Here is a 13,707-nt window from a genome sequence, read left to right as displayed (position 1 = left end):
CTGTGACTATCATAAATAAAAAAAAAAAAAAAAAAAAAAAGATCAGTAACTCTCACAGAAAGCAATAAATGTTAAAAAAAAAATGTATAAGTAACCCAGAGAGACCCACTTACAAAAGACACAGTCCAACCCCAAATGGATGTACTTGAAATGTATTTTGCTGATCAAAAAATGGGCTACATAAGATATAAAACCTATAATGTCTGATGTGAAAGCCTCAGTCTCCTTCTGCCCCCACGTCAGTTTCTAGGCAAGCCAGCTGAGAGAGAGAAAGATCTTTTTCAGTGGCCTCCATGAGGGCTGGGGGCAGAGGGGAGCCGAGAACCCTCCACCTCCATGTGAACCCTCCAGGACTGGCCACAAGCACATTTCCCTCCACTGACCCCTGGCCCACAGGATAGGAAGCCAGGCCGGTTCTGAAGCAACACTGACTTGGGGGTTATAAACAGTGACCTATTCATAAACAGTCTATACAGCATTGTACCAGGCTAGCTTTTGTTCAGGACCAAGACCCTGTTGCCAGAAATAACAACCACCACACTTGCCCTTCAGTTCCAAGGCAATGGCTTACTAATGAGATTACCTTCTTCATTCCAACGGATTCTGCTACTATGTGGAGACTGGGAATATGAGAACTCCTACTTAATTTAATGTCCCCTGAACATTAGTGACTTGAAAAAATCATTGTTGTTTGGATGACATTGTTGACATTTGAGACAGAGTTCACGATGGGGAAACTCAGCGCTCAGATCCAGCACACTGGAGAGACTAGGTGAGGCCAGATGAGGGAGAGTGACCCACCATACTGGTCATGGCAACATGCTCCAATGCAAAGTGTGGGCTTGAATTGATCTCCCACCTGCAAGCTGTGTGGTCTTGGGCAAGTTTCCTAAAATCACCATCTCAGGGGCACTGGGGTTATTAGATGGCTGGGGGGATTACGTGAGATGATGCATTAAAAGCATCTTATACCTGAATGCCTGGGTGGCTCAGTGCTTGAGTGTCCACCTTCAGCTCAGGTAGTGATCCCGGGGTCCTGGGATTGAATCCTGCATTGGGCTCCCTGCAGGGAACCTGCCTCTCCCTCTGCCTGTGTCTCTCCCTCTCTCTCTCTGCGTGTCTCTGATGAAAAAATAAAATCTTAAAAAAAAAAGCATCTTATACCACACCTTGCATGTGTTAAGGGTGTATGATTTGTGGCATGTGTGTATGTGTGTACACAGCCCTATACATACATACGTATAGCACTTTTGGCATTACTGTTTTTATTTCATTGCCAGGACTGTCATGACAAAGTATCACAGATGAGGGGCTTACACAACAAAAATATGTTCACTCACACTTCTGGATGCTCAGACTCCAAAATCAAGGTGCTGCTGGGTTGGTTTGTAGGAGGGAGAGCATGTTCCCGGCCGGTCTCCTCGTCATGTGGATGCTGGTCTTCCCCCTGGCTCCTCACATCTTATGTCCTCCGTGCATGCCTCTATCTCCAACCTTCCCCTTTCAATAAGTCACCAGTCATATTGGATCAGAGCCCACCCTAAACCTCATTTCATCTTGATGTCTGCCATTAAGACTCCACCTCCAAGTGCAGTCGTATTTGGAGGTTAGGACTTCAAAATATCAATTCAGAAAGGACACAGTTCAACCCATAGCACTGCTGCTGTACATAATAATGGTATTCGTTAATATTACTGTAATTATGATTATTCTTGGAGCAGAGATCATTCATTGCAAGGAGTTCATGATGTCTTTCAATGTAACAGATGACTTGCAGGGGTGAGGGGGCACGTGCATGAGGGAACGGGTGAGCAGTGGGCAGGTTAGAAGTATTGCTAAGGACTCGTATCCAACAGGGATGGGCCAGCAGAGCTCCCAGCATCTGCGGGGATAAATTGCAGATGTGAACAAGGAAACCTGTCAAGAGCCCACAGGCCATGGGAACAGGAGGACAAAGCAAGGATCTCTGTCACAAAGGAATTTTAAGATCAGAAAGAAAGAAAGTTGCAGATGCTGACTTGGGTTCCCTTCTCACCTCCCACACATGCCAGTTTAACCTCTATGAAGCTCAAGGTCAGCTAAGGCTGATTGTCCTGGAGCTGGAAGAAAGATACAGTGGGTAATGTACAGAGAGCACCTTGCTCAGAGCCCATTCATCCTATGCACACCAAAACATCAGGGTTCTTTCCTTCCTGCAGTTACATGAAGATCTACAATTATGGACATTTGTGGATGGCCCCTGCAGCCTAGAGACTAGCACAACAGGAGATCCTGGAGAACGAGCCCAGGGTACTCCTCACTGAGGAGGATGACGAGCCATCTGCGCCTGTAGGACCAGAGGTTGCAGAAGACACCTATCTCCTCAGAATGTCCTGAGGAAGCCGTCCCAGGAGGTTACCCAGAGGCAACGGTTGGTCTTGCATTAGGTTACATTGTCACCACATGGATAGCATTGGGAACAGAAGCTTCATGCGGTGGAAGGCACTCCATGGACATCTGGTCTTACTTAGAGACTTGTTCTTGTCCCATTTTGTTTGATTTTAATATAAGAGAAAAGTTGCTTTATTTTGAAGGCCAAACTCATTTTCCTAAGAAACCTTACTATTATTTCATATATACCTATTAGCCAAGTATGATTGAATTACAACTCAAACATGAGAAATAAGAACGACCTTTTAGAAAATCAATGGGGGAAACACACACACACAAAATCGAATTCAACATAGCTAATTCAATGCGCTGATTGGAATTACTATTGTATGTTGCCTATGAGCTACTTCTACTTTCTATGAAATCTGCTTTTAAAAAAAATTTTAAGGAAAACTTGGAAATGCTCTGGACAGCAGAAAATTCAGGTAACAGATGACTTACACAGGGACTCTGACTGATAGTAGATTTCTAGAGCAGAAGAACTTTGGAAAAAGAGAAAGTAAAGAAGCCCTGGGGTGGTGATGGGGGGGGTGAGTGTGGGAGCCAGGAAGGCAGCAGAACTCTCCCATTGATTTGGCAAACGGCTTCTATTATTCCTGAAATTTGCTTCACGATTGATGGTGAATTATGGGATGAGCAGAAGGATGAAATATTTTAAAAAACTAATTCTTTAAGACACAGAAAGGAATTAAAGGCCACTGTGAAATGGAATGCAAGTCATGCTTTCATCAAAGATAACTATTTTTTAATCAACAACCTAAATATTTCAAGTGCACTTTTGTGAGACAAATGTTTTATTGGGATGAAAAAAAAAAACATGCCTTTTGCAAAGAAATAAAGAATATAACCAAAAGGACGTGTAAAAAGTTCAGAAAAAAAATAAGTAAAACCAATACATCACGGAAATAGTAATTAGAAAAAGCTTATGTGCACCCACCAAAACCCGGGAACACTCAAACCAAAACGTGGGATGGGGCTTCGCAGGATTTTGTTGCACAGCAGCTCAACCCGAACGGAGGCAGTGAATGCTCATTCTTCATAGCGGCTGGTTCCAATATTAGAATATTCTTAAATGAGAGGAAATTGGTTTGTGGTGACCTCCTATCGATTTCAGGGAAGATGTTAAGTTTTGCTTATGATTTTCAAACTGTAAGCAAGAAGTGACCCAAGTCAAGTTAGCTTCAACTTATCTTGCAAAATAAGCTAAATTAAGCTTTGCTTATAGGACTAAATTGCTTTTGTCTGCTCAGAGAATTTTTCAAGTCTGTTCTCTATTTAAGTTTGATTTCAACAGACTGAAATGTATGTATGTGTACATATGCATACATGCACATATGAACTTATGTATAACAGCATAATAAATAGTCACATAGTATCACGTATGTCTATATATACTTTGAATTACATAAATACACTAAATATACTATATATGCTTTGTATCACATATACACGGTACCATCCTCACACAGCCACCATCTAATGAGGATTTATTTTCCCAGTAGTAATCACCAGGGCTCTAAGCCTATGCTTATATTTATGTTAAAGTTTAGCTTTACACTTAGAATTCATAGCTGGTCTCTCATGCACAAATGAAATTGAGTATTTATTTCACAGTTTTCAATAGAACTTCATAAAAATAAGTAAAAGAGAGAGACTACTGCTTTTGAATAAGAAGAAAATTGGTACTTTACATGATATTTATAAGAATGTTGTTGGAACCCATAGCAAGAATTTGCTTTGGGGGTGAACAGGTGAATCGGCAATGCCCGTGTTAAAAAGAGTCATTAACTCCTTGGCCATGCTTTGTGTAAGGGCTTTTGGTGAGGAACAGTCACAGGATCTGGAAGGATCCCTCATTCTCATCAGGAAACCCCCAGTTCCCGCATGTCTGCCATGTTTAACGGATGCTGTGCTGGAGAGCTCAGAACTTAGTAGGACCAGAAGGGCTCCAGCTAGGGTTGGACTCGCAAAACACCACTTCTGCTCCTCAGAGACCAGCCCTGGTGTCTGAAACACACAGTAACCCAGAACAGAGTTCACGTTCTCTGAAACCTGGCAGCAGATAAGACTCTGACAGCCTGCTTACCTTTGGCTAGTTGGCTAAAAGATCAAATTTTACTACCTGTAGGAGATAGTCTCTGATCTCATTCCAAATACCTGAATAAACTTTTAAAGCCAGAGTGCAATCGCCTGGACACATTTCCACAACCATCCACCCAGTATGCACTATTGACTCAGCATGGCGCTGGGGGCTATGGGGCCCAGGGACAGTCACAAAGTCCCCTGCTCCCTTCACTGCAGATGGAGTGACAGGAGCAACACAAAACAGGAGAGAACTCATCAAAATTGCTCTGGTTTTTGTTATTTGGTTTTCAAATATGAACCCTGGATAGAGCCAGCTTTTGTCTCTCAAGCTATCAACGAAAGAGAAAGAGCAAAATCAAATGACATCAGTCGCACCGCCACGTCTTCATGGGTCTCATAAATACAGAGGAAAAGAGATCAGGAGGGGTCGGGATGGTTGGGGGGGGCGGTGGGCTATCCAAAGAAGAGGGTCTCAGCAGGACTTTGAAGAAGTAGGGTCCACATAAGCAAGTGAGAAGAGCCCCAGAAACCTATAAATCTACCTTTCCCATTTTCTCATTAGTGCTTGTCAGCATCACTTACTCTTAAAATGCTGTGCGAATAAAAAGCATTAAAAACAGTTCAGTAATTAAAGAGAATTATTTCAAAGGAAGAAATTTTTTGTTTTTATAATCTCCTCTTTGTGTAGAGCTAGCTCTCGGTTACATCTGCCACCGATAGCCTTTGCTCTGTTTACTTTAAAGAATAAGCCACTGTTTGATTTGGTTTCTCGTCTTCAGTAAACCCTGGTCTCTCGATTCTCTATTCCAGGAAGGAAAAAATAAAAGAACAAGTCTCTTTAAATATCAGAGCAATGGTTACTTACAGACACACACAGCCTCAACATTTTATATAACAGTGAGTTAGGAACATGTGTAAGAATTTTCCAGCTGGCAGCCTTCATTTGGCAGGTGTACCTCAATTGAACCAATCACTTTTTAATTGGCTGTCAATTCATTTGGTTTTTCTGGTTGCACCACGCCAGAGCCCACAGCATGTGTTTATTTCAAAAGGTCATTCACTTATTCCACGGTTCAAAGGGACCATTTTGTTCACTTAAAGCATCATTGTAAGGATACATGAAGACATAGCTAAGAAAGGTGAGTTGGAATGGTGGGTAAAATTGGTAAGAAAACCTGGGAAAATCTACCACAAAAAAAAAACAAAACAAAAACAGACATAAAATGAAGCACCATTAAAAGTGATGAATTTTTTAAATTTATGTAATTTTATTCCATTAAACAAACGAATGAACACCCCCCCCCCAAGAAAAATCCCAAAACCAAAGCAAAACATCTATCTCTATAGCAAATGACATTCTTCAGAGTGTTACTAGCCACTAAATTACTGCAGCTGTAAATACTTCTTTCATTTATTTTATTTATCTACTACATTGGCAGCATCTTCTAGTTCCCTGCTTGATTTAATCTGGAACAAATGAAAAGTAGTCATTTATAGAAATTTCATTTCATACATAGATCATGATAGAGTCTCGATTCATACTTCAGGGTTCACTGGCTTGGATGAACCCATTTCCCACAGATCAGCCCACTTCCGGTGAACAAAAACCAGAATGGTCCTAGAGTTTATGTTTTATCCAGAAAAAGCCATTCTTGTAGAAAGGATGAGAAAAAAAGGTTTCCAAAACATAGCAGTCTTCTTAGATATGATTCCTTCTGTTTGATGAAAACACTCGATGGCCAACAATGTGGTTATCTTCAGAGAAAGAAGGGTTGCTGCTACTTGGTTTTACCATATCAAAATATTTGATTTACAAGAGGTTTTTGTAATTGCCCTACTGTGCTTTTTGCAGATGTTTGGCCTGTAAAAATGCTGAAGTTTACGATTTCTATGCTACCTTCTACCTGTGTTTACAGAGGCCTCAAGATAGAAGGCAGAACCACGTGGGACCTGGAAGTATTTGAATGAACTCCAACCCTTATAGTCTCATGACTTGCAAATCTGGGGTCTTTCTGAGTCTGATTTTCCTGAAATGTGGAATGGCGGGGATGGGGGGTGGCGTCTGACCTGCAGCAGGGCTCCTGGGACTGCTGGCTGGAGTGGGGTACTCGGTGGCTGTGTTGCTCTGAAGGCTGTACAAGCAGCGACCAGTGTGTGTCTAGGCCCTTCTAGCTGTGCCAGGGCTGGGAACAGAAGCCAGGCATCTTGATCTTGATAATTTTCCCCAAAACTGATCCTGTCTCTCCTTAGGCTCACCCCTGAAAATGTGGAAATGGAGAGCCCTGTTGTCCTCTCCAGCTACAGAGGCCGAGTCCGGGATGTGAACGCCAGTGTGGTGGGGCCGGCATGGCTGTGCGCTCCAAGACCAGCCTTTCCTGTTGTTTATATACTGGATAATCATGGGTCCTGTCCACAAACATTGGACCAGCTCCAGGGGCATGTACCAAATAGAACCTCAGATACAAACCAGAACAAACCACTAATGTGCTAAACCCCAAACAGAGCCAAATTCAAAGCTTTTATTCCAAACTATGAACAGAACCACAGTTTCAAAAATACCAGTCTCAATGAGAAAAGAGTCTCAACGAGACGTTACTACAGGAAACATCTAGAAAACCCTTTTCAGTGTGAGAATGTTATTTCTTATTCCACTTGCTAAAATTGCTGAATTTGTTATTCAAACAATAACCGAAATAATCTGATGAACCCTACGTGGAGCACTGTTACGTTTACCTGAAGATCCCTCAATCAAATGGAGATATAATCAGTGTTACCAATTTAGGTATTTCTACAGCATCTACTCCTGTGACAATATCAAATCTATGTCTCTATGAGACAAGTACATTGATTTTTTTTACAGCAGGATTTTTTTTCAGCTCCAAGAACAGCTGAGTGCTGCAAAACTGAGCAGATGGCCACATGGAAGAATCTGCTTGGTTGATAAGATAGTTTAAAAGAAAAATCACCTTATTGCACATCCTGAATGACTGTCAAAGGAGGTCACGAACAGTGTTTGATTGGACCATACCAAAATATTTAATGTTTTGAATTTTCCTGAGTATATGATAACTACCACACCAATACCCTGGACTTTCCTTCATCCTTCTGTGTTTTTTTTTTTTTTGCTTTTAATTTTGTTTTTTTTTTTTTTTTAAAAGATGTTATTTATTTGAGAGAGCAAAAGAGAGGAAAGGGATGAGCAGACACAATGCTGAGTGTGGAGTCTGATATGGGGCTCAATCTCACCATCCTGAGATCATGATCTGAGCCGAAATCAAGAGTTGGACGCTCAACTGACTGAGCCATCCGGGGGGACCCCCATCCCTTTGTCTTCAAAACCTGGGCCGTGTGACCATGGCAAGCAGCCTGGGCAGTGTGTGCCTGCAGACCCGGTCAGTTGCTACAGTGACCCCACAATGGTCTTTATAATGATAAAGTGTCTGACGTGACTGCAACTGAGTAAAACATAATCATTATAAAATGCAGAATACCTCAAGATATGGTGCAAGCACTCAGCCAACCCCTGAGCTTGAATACACTTAAGTAATTTTGCAAGTCTGCAAAAGAGTAAAGTCAGGTGTTTATCAGAGAAAAGAGATTCTTCTTGGGAGGGAGAGATAATTTTCTTGGTCTGAGAAAAACTGCACTCCAGAAAGGAATGTCTCACCCTCGCAGTGATGGGTAGCTTCTGCCTTGAACTGCAAACCTGCAGATTAATGAAGATAGTAAAATATCGCACATCCTCCTGCCTCCAGGTACAATATTTTATTCATAAAAGAGCTGTGTGAGCCTTGATTTATATGGACTTTCATTAACAGGCAAAATTCAATCACAAGGTTTCCACGCATCCCTCCAGGCTTCCTTGAATTCAACACCCTGTTGGATGGCAATGGGCTTTCTGCCCTCATCAGGGATCCGTCCCACAAAGAAAAACCAAAAGGGAAAACAACCAAGGTAGAAAGGTAGCCCAAAGGATGGTCTGCAGTAGGAGTGTAAGGCAAGTCTTGTTCTCTCTCCCCGCCCAGGGTGACAACGGGTGGGGGGGGCGGGGCATCGCTCACCCAAGCCTGGTCTGACCAGGTAGGACCCTGACCTCCGCAGGCAAGCAGGTGCCGCGAGATGCAGTAGAGCCAGTATGTGGAGTCCTCCCTGGGGGAGTAATATGCTGCCTCCATTGTGAGGTCAGATATCCAGAACTTTCTGGTAAGTGATTTACTTTCTCCTTACATTGCAAATGTTTTCCAATTAGCCCCAAAACTTTAAGAAGTTCAGAATGGCCCCAGATAGAACTTTGGCTACACATTTATCATCATTTTTATTCTCCAGTGTTTGAGTTTATCTGGGTCAGAGCACTCACTCATGCATTCATTCACTCTGTTCAGAGTCATCCATGGAGTGATAGTAAAATTTCAGGGAAGGCATAAAACCACCAGGTAGGGCCCCCCAAATTGTTGTGACTCTTTGAAACTTCTCTAAAGCATTACCGTGTAACACAAGTGCATAAATGTCTACTAAGAAGGAGAGTGGTGTGCTGAGTCTCCGGAGGGATCCCAAAGCACCACAGGATCTGAAGACCAGGATTAAATCTTTAGCCTCTCCTAAGTCATTTCCTGTCTGTGACATCTGGCAGGACCACCCCTCCCCGCCGCCTCCCCCCACCCCCCCATGCCAGCGCACCTCCTTCAGGCTGCTGAGAGCAGAAGGGGGCTGAGGCAGGGACCCCTCGCTGAGATGCCTGCTGCCACTCCCAAGGGAAACAGAGGGATCGACCTTGCCTTATCCAAATTCTAGAATTAATTTGGTGCTTAAGATCAGAGGTGGGCCAACACAGGGATTACCTGAGGTCGCCGTTGTGCTGACAAAGGCATCTCTTGAGCACGGTGAATCGGGGCGATGGCCCTGGGCCCAGAGCTGGGATCTGAGAAAAACACCCATGGCAACGACGAGGCAATGAGTCCTCGGTGACTGCCAGAAATCTCAGTGACCATCGGAGAGGGAATGCAGATGTTGTCCAATTTAGAGCAGCAACAGCAACATCAACAACTCAAAGTTCCAAGTGCTGCACGGGAGAAACCCAGCCGGGGTCAGGAGTGGCTGGAGCAACCAGCACCGGGGTGGTCAGCCTCACAGCCCCCGCTGGGGGCCTCCAGAGCAGCGCCTGGCCCGCCAGCCCTGCCGCTACCCCTTGCCAGGCGGCCCTCACGGAGGAGGCAGTTTCTTTTTTTTTTTTTTTTTTTTGAGGAGACAGTTTCCATACCAAGCCTACGCTTCCTCATCTGAAATGGAGCATCTACCTGTTAGGCTTTGCAAGGATGCGATGCCAGCCCGTAGTAAGTGCTCAGTAAATGACATTCGCTGTTATCACCCTCCTCCAGGCTCCTGTCTGTGCGAGAGAGAGTCCGTAAGAGAGAAGGAAAGGGCACGGAGGAGGGCAGCTCGTCCCTCTATCCCAACAACTGGTGCCCCGCAGAGGGGCTCTCCCTGCTGGGGCTCCGCGGGCAGCCAGCTACCCAGGGCGAGGGCGTTCTCGCCTCACTGCTCCCCGGGACACCTAGGAACATCCGAAGGCAGGGAGAGGCTTCAGCAAGGAAGAAATGGCAAGAGCCACACAGAAATGAACGCTAGTGGCAGCCCCGGCCCCTTTGTACCTCCAGCATCTCTGGCCAAAGGGATACAGACACCTGAGGGGCGCTAACTGGATGGGTGTTTCTCACACGGGCCTCCTCTTCCAGGGGAGAAGCTCGGCTTCTGCTGTTCTGAGTGGGGTCCTGAGAGCAGGAGCACCTGGGACCTTGCTGGACGGGCAAGTTCATGGCCCCCCCAGGTTCACGAGTTAGAAACTCCGCGGGCGGGACTCAGCCGTGTCTCTTCCTGAGTCCCCCAGGGGAGTCCAGGGCAGCTCCACTCAAAAAACCCGCGCTCTAGATCAATCCATGGAGCTTTTCGTTTCATGAGCCAATGAATTCCTAATTTTTTTTTCGCCTCGACATTGATTATAATAAGAAAAACAAAACCAAGATCGTTTTGAGTTATTTTCATGGAAAAAAATGAACTTGGTCTTTTTTGTAAATTATAAGAGAACGTAATTATTTTATAATGATAAGCTTTTCAATACAAGGGTTCCTTTGAGGCTGTGTCTAGTTTTGCTTTGTTTGTTTGTAGGGGAGGCAAGGCATCCCCTCCATGCTTGTAAGAAAGAGCCTGTTTGTAGCTTCACAGATGAAAGCAGTCTTTGACGCCGTGGGGACAGCACAGTTGAGCATGCTGCCTGTCCTTTACCGCAGGAGTGCTAACCAGAAAGCAGCGAGCAAAGAGCCCAGGCCACAGAGAAGTGGGCAGAACTAGATATGCCCTAGCCATTGGATAGCTCCGTTATGGAAACGACATCATACTCTAGCAAAGAGAAAATTCTAGAAACTGAAGTCTTTGCAAAAGGGTTGGAAATGAGGCACATCCCTGGTGTGCCCAACAGGTTGGGAGCCAAGGGCCCAGAGAGACACCCTGGAGATCAGAGTGAAGGGGTCAGACAGCAGGGGGCCTGCTCCCTCACAAGGCAGTCAGCCTCATGACATTCCCAAAGAAGCAGAATGCAGCCTTTTGGTTTAAAACACTGCCCAGAGTTCAAAGGCTGAGAGCTTACGAGGATCCTTTGGATCTGCCAATCAAGAAGGCTGGTGAGCTCTTCCCCCAGAGTGGAGGAGACCATCACGCAGCTAAGCTGGGAAGTGAGTATGTAGATGCTGCAAGCAGCTGTCTTCAGGATGAGGGGGTGAGGAGTACACTAGGGTAGAGTGTGCAGGGCAGGTGCGTAGTGTAGAGCCTGGAGCGGAGCTTTCCCTAGGGCCTGGGGAGGGTGCTTACAGGCTGAGTGGAGGAGTAAGTACAAAGCAATGATGTGGGGTAACCGATGAGCCAACATACTTGGAAAAGTAGTAAGTCCATAGGTGCAGGGCTGTGTGTGTGTGTGTGTGTGTGTGTGTGTGTGTGGGCGGGGCGGGGGGGGAGGTGGTGGGAAATCACGTGGCTCGGGCAGAGGTGAGCTGGAGCCCCTGTCTTCTGACTCCTGGGCTCCTGCTCTTTCCATCCAGGTGCCTAGGCTATATCTCTCCAGAGCCATCCATCTAGGAACCTAACATAGTGTGAAGCACCTCACACGCCAGAGGAGTTGCTATATGTGCACAGCCAGAGAGAGTAGCACCTCCCCAGGGGTGCTGTCAGGGGAAGGACTGTGGCTGGAGCTCCCACTCCATATTAGCTTCACCAGCCCCTCAGGCCACCTCATGCACATATTAAATATAAATCAGAACATTGTACTCTGTGAAATTCAGCACCCTCCCTGGGTCATTACCTCTTTGCAGGTCACAGTTCTCTTGTTAGGAATCAGGAGATGTCACTGCCCTGGGAGGTTTAGACACCAGAGGACACAGGAGAAAGAAATTGTGGTTGCAGAGCTCAAGGTCAAGTAAAGGAGACACCCAGTCAGCTGTGACCATGCTGAGCTGGGCCTCCCATGCTGAGGGAGGAAAACCCAGGGGGCTCCCAGTAGATTCTCAGGGGGGGTGGGGAGGTGGTAAAGGATTCCATCAGAGGAGCAGGGGGTGTGCCCAGAGGGAGTGAGAGCAGTGTGAGTGTGCCAGGACATACAGGAGCTATCCTGCAGGAGGAGGACAGGAGCCTTAGGAAAACAGCCAGCGGGGGTTCCTGGCATGGGCAGGGTTCCAGAAACCCCAAAGCATTCCAGGCCTGCACAGAACAAGACGCAAACTCCCCAGGCACGTGCTGCCAAGCTAGTGTGCTAGTGTTTGGGCTTTCCTCTTGAGGCCATGGGGGAGGGGGGCTTGGGAATGCTGAGAGACAGCTCTGCCAGCGTGGTAGATGGGAAGGACCCCGGGCTGGGCACTGGGGCCTTAGAGACAATCCAGGCACAGGGCAGGGGTGCGTGGATCTCCACATGGAGGCCGCGAGGGGCAGATTCTAGAGGGGAGATACCTTAACTGGGCTGGAGCAGGAGTGTGCAAAACCCCCTGAAAATGTACTCAAGCTTTGCATATGTGTGGAAACATGCTTTTCCTCCTGGGGGAAGTTTAATTCTTAAAGAGGTGCACAATCCAAGAACACACCCTGATCTGATGTTGAGGATGCTCAGGTGTTAATGGCTAGGCTTGGGCATTTTACTGGATGAGGCCGAGGGGTAGGAGGGATACAGCGTTGCTCCAAGCTTCTGGGTCCCGCACAGGGTGTCTGGGGACCAGCGTGCAGACGTCCACTCAAGTTACCTGAGCCATGGAGAAGGCGGGAGTCAGGAGGCGCACCCAGTCACCGGTCTGCAGGTCTTTAGGCAGCTTTAATTGGGTTTGTTCAAGCACTGAACAAAGCCGGTCAGGTCCAACCGAGGGAAGACTCCTCGGCCGTGTTCCTTCACGCGCCTCCCCTTGGAGGATCCTTGTCTCAGCCGGAGCCGGTCCTGGCCTGGAGCAGGGAGAAGGGGATGCAGTCTGTGCAGGTCTGGTCGGAGAACTCAGCCCAGGAAATGAGCTACAGCCTCACCCCAGGCAAGTGCAGAGCAGCTTCCTGAGCAGCAAGAGGCCTGCTCCCCACATTCCAAAGGTAGTCGGCACCAAGACAAAGGAAGCACCAGAAAGCCAGCCAGCCAGCAGCTCCCCTGTCCACACTGCTTTCAGCTGCTTTCAGCTGGTCCCAAACAACGGCCTGCCAGCCCCCCAGGAGCCCCGGGGTGGTTTCACTGAGCGGAGGGTGCATTGCAAATTAAAAACAGCAGCCTGCCAGTCAAAGGCAATGTTTTTAAGCACAGAAAAAGGACTACCACTGTGGGGGGCAGATAAAAGGGCTTCTGAGCGCCTCAGTAGCTGCTCACACACAAAAGCACCTCTGTGCCTTTAAACAAGAACTCCTATAAGTGTCCCAGGGTTTCATAACCTGAATGCTGCCCGTAGTGATGTGGTTTGGAAATTAACCTAGCTTTTCTTCCCACTGCTGTTTTACATATTAATTAAAGTGTTTTCCTCAGATTCAGGAATGCCTGCAGGCTGGCTGGGTCTGCAGAGGCCCCGCATTCCCCGCCCCTCCCGCCCCAGCCTCGGTGGAGCAGAGTTCAAGGATTACCATCTTCCCAAGCCGGCTGCACATACCTAGCCCCCCACACCCGACCCCCCCAAGCTCTGTTCTAGGGAG

At 46.6% G+C, this 13,707-nt stretch overlaps 1 long non-coding RNA gene across 1 annotated transcript; it reads right to left on the bottom strand.

Annotated features, from left to right (window-relative positions):
* Nucleotides 1–9,389: 9,389 nt before the first annotated feature.
* On the bottom strand, nucleotides 9,390–13,161 carry LOC121476792. Its single transcript, XR_005984034.1, has 3 exons — nucleotides 13,063–13,161; nucleotides 12,792–12,984; nucleotides 9,390–9,574 (listed from the first exon to the last, which is right to left on the bottom strand). It is a non-coding gene; the product is annotated as an uncharacterized LOC121476792 (long non-coding RNA).
* Between the last annotated feature and the right edge of the window lie 546 nt (nucleotides 13,162–13,707).

Source organism: Vulpes lagopus, chromosome 16 (assembly GCF_018345385.1).
Source record: "Vulpes lagopus strain Blue_001 chromosome 16, ASM1834538v1, whole genome shotgun sequence".
NCBI lineage: Eukaryota > Metazoa > Chordata > Mammalia > Carnivora > Canidae > Vulpes > Vulpes lagopus.
This window is presented reverse-complemented; position numbering and strand designations above follow the sequence as displayed.